This window comes from Echinops telfairi, unplaced genomic scaffold (assembly GCF_000313985.2).
Source record: "Echinops telfairi isolate 266 unplaced genomic scaffold, ASM31398v2 ScPeMD7_9;HRSCAF=40, whole genome shotgun sequence".
In the NCBI taxonomy this organism is placed as follows: Eukaryota; Metazoa; Chordata; class Mammalia; order Afrosoricida; family Tenrecidae; genus Echinops; species Echinops telfairi.
In genome coordinates this window covers 88,657,359-88,664,015 of record NW_022103906.1, presented here as the reverse complement: position 1 = coordinate 88,664,015, position 6,657 = coordinate 88,657,359, and positions in this window count along the sequence as shown.

Below are 6,657 nucleotides of genomic sequence, written 5' to 3'. Positions count from 1 at the left end.
CCCCCAACTCTTATTGTGTAATTTGAAGTGTACGACGGATATTCACAATCATCAAGGATTGCTTTTAACAACAAACTAAATCTATCCTTAAAACACACAACTTTGGAATTTGACAAATTTGGTGGCAACGAAAGGAAATAAGACACAGCAGCATTCCAGCTCTCCAGCATGGTTCTCAAAAGAGTGACAATTAACAGGGGACAGTTAGCATGTGACGTTTAAATAAAACATCACATGCCCTCCTTCTGAAGACAGACTTATTTAGGGCAACTTACCATATATACTTGAGTATAAGCCAGCCTGAATACCAGCCAAGGCACCTAATTTTACCATAAAAACTGCATTAAAAATGTGCTGAAAAACACAGCTTATACATGAGTATATACTTTGGTGAAGAAACCCGTAGGAAAGATGACGTGTTTGTTTCCAAACCAAGGTTTGTATTTGGGAAACCTTCCTCCCTGGGGAAGTTCAGATTCTTTATAAAGTGTTAACCAAGAGAACTGGATGTGATGAGGGAAATGTGTTCCGTCTGCTCTGACCACTGACTGCATGAGACAATGGAGCACTCCGAATGTGGTTAGAGGGCAATTGGAATTTTAATTTCATTTCATCTAAATCTCTGCATGATTTAAATTAGGCTCTTAACGATTATAGCAGACAACAAATGTGCCCTAATTGTGCATTCCAGTGCTGTTTACTGAGTGCTGCTTTCTCGCTGATGACGTCTCCTTGGTCTGTTTCGGAATAGGAGATGAGGCCAGGGATCCGGCCCTAACGATTCCAGTCATTCATTCAGCGAGAAACCATGAGCAAACACGATCCCCTACAAATACCGCCTTAGTGGTACCTGAATCACTGAACCCAAACTCCAACTCAGGGAGCACAGCCCTGGTGCTCATGGAAGCTCTTGGTGACCATAAACCCTGGGCTCACGGAGTTGACATGATGGACAAGCCTAAGATGCAAGGAAGAGAAGATCGGGGAGCTTCAGTGCCTCCCGGGACTCTCTCCTTCTCTACTAGGGTGGAGGGGTGGAGGGGGCGGGAGGGGGTGTGGTGGGGTGGGGTGGGCAAGTCCTTAGAGCCTCTTCAGAATGGCATCTGCTCAGGCTCTGATCAGTCCCTTCCTAACAAACCTTCATTGATAACCTAGCATGCACTATGCACCCAACATTCTTGCTTGTGTGTGTGGGTGTGGGTGGGGGGGAATAGATCATAAACAAGCATTAAGTTGTAATGAAGACGGGAAGCACAGCAGGCTGAGCGGCAGAGTGAGAGGGCATCGCAGAGGCAATGTGCACATAAATATTCTTCTCTAGTTCCATGTACTCACGTATCTGATGCATCTATTAATAGTTAGTATAAGTATACACATGTCCCCTAACCCACCATTTCCACCCCTGGGTATGCTGCCCCACACAGGGTCATCAAGGACGTGCCCCAAGGTGCCCACGGCAGCTCTTGGTCCTGTGAGTGTTGGAAATAATCTCAGGGCTCCTGAGGTTAGAGGAGTGGGTAAGTAAACTATGCAACCGCATCTTCAGGCACATGCCACATAGGCTGGCAGCAACAGATTGACATACACACAGCGACACTGACGTATTTGTTGATGGCTGAACGGGGTCAGCGGGCAGGGGAGACACTATTACACAGTAACATAAAACGGAGAATGCATTCTCACCAAACAAAACATGCTCTCTAAGGATACATGCCATTCAAGAAAGCATCACATAATGGTTTATTTGGAGTTAGGTATGAATGGGATGGGGCCAGTTACTATTTCTCCCAGAAACCCATCATCAAACCTAGTGATCGATTTCATGGGACGTGCACTTGAGCCTGTATCATTGCGGCCTGAAGGCCATTCATGATGTTGCAATTTGAGCTAGAGCTGAAACAGAGGCCTGAGAGCACAGGAGGTTGAGTGGACATCGCTTTCTTCCTGTTGTCTCAGGACTTCTCCTCAGGGTGTTGGGGGGGCAGAGGGGGACACTAGTGTGTGCTCCTCCACAACATGGTGATACGACTTACCTGGTGGTTCCAGCTTTTAGCACAAGTATTCCTTCCGACAAGCCGGAAGTTTCCTCGCTTTTTCTGATCTAACCTCTGAAGTCATTTCCACTTTATCCTACTGGTCCCAAGCAAGTCACAAATCCATCCTTCTTCGAGGGGGAATGATGTATCATCTCTGGATGGGGTGTGCCAAGGTTCTAGAAGGAAAATGCTGCAGGGGAGATAGTGCTTTGACCATCTTTGGACAGCACAGCCCCTCCTCCCAGCCATCAACCGCTGACAGACGCTCAGCAACCCCTCGATGTGATCTATACACACCGCTTCCCTAGAAGCCCCCAAAGAAATATGACTATAATGGCTTTAATATAAGTCTTGAGCGTCAAGGTGTCCTCTAAAGAATCCTCCGATGAGCTGCGTCAAGCACAGCATTTTTTTTCCCAAGCACGATTGTTCATAATTCCAAGGTCAGGGACACCAGTGAATAGTTTATCTTCCTGCCCTCTCCACTCAACACCCAGTGGTGGAGCAGCTAGAGAGGAATTATCATGACAAATCTGTTCCAAAGGGCAGACTCAGAAACCACCAGCAGTCCCTAGTCCGTAGCAGTTCGGAAATCCAGTCCGGACCACCTTGCCTGCCGCCTGGCGAGGGCTTGGTCCGACTCCCTGAGGGCTGGTCTCGTTTGACTTCTGAACTTTCTTCCTTTTTGAATAAAATAAGGAGTCGGTGCTCAGAGCGGAGTCGTTTTCTCAGCATACTGCTTACCCATAAAAGTTTAGGAATACAGAGATGTCTTATTTATTTTTGTAGTGTCTCTGGCCCTATCAGTCTAAGCTGATATCATTATTTTCAAAACCTCGTGGGCTTCTTGTGCGTCAGCCTGTACTACCCCTCACTGCCATCGAGTTGACGCCCACTCACAGCTACCCTATAGGATGCGGGGAACCAGCCCGTGAGGTTCGGAGACGGTAACTCTTTATGGGAACAAAAGCCTCTTCTTTCTCCCACTGAGATAGCTGGTGGTCTTGAACTGATGACCTGGGTGTTAGCAGGCCAACACCTAACCAGGACACCACCAGGACTCTCAGGTATCATTTTACATGTCTCCACTGTCAGAAAAGAGCTTACTATAAGGTCGATGTGAAAATATGCTTCTTTTTGGAGGCCTATTATTCAAAGGAGCAGACCTGCAGGGCACACTCTTAGCAGAAGGACTTTTATTGTGTCTGAAAGGTGCTGCCTTAAAGCTGCTAAAGCAATGGTTCTCAACTTGTGGATCGTGACCCCTTTAGGGGTCGAACGTCCCTTTTACAGGGGTCCCCTAAGACCATATTTCTGATGGACTTAGGAACTGAGACACAGTTCCTCTATTCGTCTCCAGGCCACATACGGGGTCACCACAACATGAGGACTGTATTAAAGGGTCGCAGCATTAGGAAGGTTGAGAACCACTTTTCTAACGGTTCTTATAGTCTGACCCTGGATTCGATTTCTAGATAGAAGTCACTTCTTAATTTGAAAATCATTTGCCATTTGGAAGTCCGCCTGGGAATCAAGATGTCCTTACACTTACCTGTTTCCCTCTCGTTTTAGACATCAAGAAACATGCCGAGAGATGCTTTTCATATTCAACTTGGAAATCTCCTTGGCTGGATCACCTAGTTCATTAGGTCCACGCCCTCTCCTTTTATTATCACAGATGGCAGTACTGCCAGCATTCAACCACAACAGAACCAAGTCCTCTCCTTTCAGTTAGGTTGCGTCTTAATCAGAGTTTCCGAGTGTAATTCTCCGAGTTCGGATGTCCCCTGCAGCATGAAGGGGTTTATGAAGAAAGTTAACAAGCTGTAATGCCAGTGAGAAATGCTCAGCCTTGAGTTGTTTATCAGGATGTCTTACCAAGTTCGTTCTGGTCTGCTAGTAAATGTCCCAAAGGGGCAAGCCACTCTGCTGTTGTCTCAACCCAAAGGCATTCAGTTCAAACCCGCGGGTCAGCACATCCGGCTCCTTGCATGAAGTGCCCAGAGGCACCCCCTCCACAAGTCAGTCTCCTGCACACAATCACTCAGCTGAACTTCCTCCGTGCCGGCTCCTGGTCCTGCTGCTGCTCCTCCGGTCTAGTTGTTATCTGGATCCAGGAGGTTCACTGCGCAGGGATCTCAGTTCCAGAGAACGCGCTCTACTCCTGGCATTCCCTGGTAATGAGATCCCTCCTCCTGCTTCTCAGAGGGCTCATTTTATCCACCGCGGGATGGCACTCCAGGGAATCCTGATTGCAATGACTCACAGGTGAATCCGATCAGTATCTTCCCCCACCTTCTGATCAGACCCGTGCAGGGAGAGGTTGTTGGGTGGGAGTTTGAGAGTTTGGCGACAAGAGCCACATTCGATAATTTACAGCCCTGCAGGCCACCTTCTGGCTTCTGTCGCTTTTGTACTGAAGGATTACCTTCCCCTCTCCAAACCTTTTTTTTGCACCCTCCTAAGAGTTTGTAAGCCAGTCACTTCATGTCTTTATCGTCCCCTATTTTCAATATCTAAATTGCCTGCCTCTCACAACCTTGTTAGGCTTGATGAGGCTTGATGTAAGGAGTCTTCATTTCTGTTTGGAACTTTGCAATCTGCTTACGTAAGCAAAGCTCCGTCTACAGCAGGCTGACTTAGAATTACATTTTCCTCTTTCTTTTGGCCTCACTGAAAACATTCTTGACGCTCTGTACACTTCTGCTATAACCCACTTTGGGCTTCCTGGACAATCTGCTCTAGGGTCTTCCGGTCAATGCCACCTGGTTTCTATTTTTATTACAATTTGCTTCATCCAGTTGCTTGCCCCAGTGCAGACAGGGAAGTGCCAAGAATCCAAGCCGGATTCAGAAGAGGGTGTGGAATGAGGATACGACTCAAATCCTGATGGAAAGCAAAGAAACCAGAAAGATGTGTACTTGTGTTTTGTGAACTATGTGTAGGCATTCCAGTGTGTGAATCCTAACAAATTATCGATAGCTTTGTGAAGAATGGGAATTCTAGAACGCTTAATCAGGCTCACGAGGAACCTGCACATCCAGTAACGGACAGTTATTTAAAGAGAACAAGGGGACCACATGGTTTGTAATCAAGTAAGGTATGTGTTGGGGTTGTATCATTTCATCGTACTCATTCAATCTGTCTGCTGAGCATATAATTCCAGAGACTGGACTGTATGAAGAAGCCTATGCCATCAAGATTGGAAGAAGGCTTATCAATAAACTGTGAGGACGCACGTTGAGTACTGAAGATGAAGTGGACTTGAAGCACTTACTGATGAAGGTCAAAGGCTCCGGTACGGATTATAACCCCATGTAAGAAAAACAAAAATCCTGGCAATGGAACCAGTAACAACATCACGAAAGACAGTGAAGTGATCGGCGCGGTCCAGGACTTCATCTTGCCTGGATGTACAATGAATGCCATGGAAGCCACAGTCCACAAATCAAAGAACAGATAAGGACTTCTCTAAAAGGTTCAGAAGCCAAGATATCACTAAGGTGTTCATGACCCAAATCATGGTATTTTCAATTGCCGCAAATGCATGCAAAAGCTGAGCAATGAATAAAAGACCAGTGAATAATCGATGCATTTGGGTAGTGTCCATGAAAACTTGCACGGTATGCCATGGACTGCCAGAACAAACCAATCTGTCTTAGAAGGCATAGAGCCAGAATGCTTCTTAGAAGGGAGGATTGCAAGACGACTATCCTGACTTTCAACCTGTTCTCAGGAGGAAGCAGTCCCCAGAGAAAGACACCACGTTCGTGTCATGTGCGAGGTTGGGTTTCTCTGGAGAAGTAAAACCAGTGATGTTAGCATGTGTGCGTATACAGAAGGAGAGCTATATGAAGAAATGGCGTACGCTGTTGTGGAGGTAGGTAAATTCAGTCCAGTTCAAGTCTGTCCCTGAGAGGTGAGCTGAAGGCTTTTCTGACTTGTGTGGTCACGGAAGCTGATGGACACGAAGCAGGATGAGAAGCAGGAGGGCCACAGGTGGGTGGATGCAGAGATAAATGAATCCCAGGCCGGCCAAATGAATGCCAAGTCAGCAATCTGCTGACGGCTCTTGGGCTTGGCAAGGGACACGACAGGAGCTGGACGAAACCAGTGCAGAAGCCAGCACCAGCAGAAGGCAAAGGGCAAGAGAGACATCGGCTCCACTTCGGATCTCTCTATTACACCTGCAGGATGTGTCACCAGCTGTGACCTGATTGATAGGTGGGGCTCCCTCCCTACCTTCACCTGGGAGTATGGAGAGGACAAACTTTAACCAGCACCCGCGGTAAGGTCAGCAAAAAAAGAGACAGTGAGATGGCTTGCAGCAGCGAGTTCAATCCCGGCGATGGTAGGAAGATGGTGCAGGCCCAGGCAGTTTCATTCGGTCACTCAGAGGCTCTCTGAGTTGGAACTGCCTTAATGGCACCTACAACTGCCATACACCCAAATCTCTGCTGGTTACAATCGCTACGCAACACACCATCCCAGCATGCCGTAATTTTAAAACGACAATGATCTCTCCTGATGTCTGTGGTGGGGCACTTCCGGCTTGGAATCATTCATGTGGGGACAGGGGAGCCTGACCAGCGAGGTGGGCTGACAGCTGAGTACTGACTAC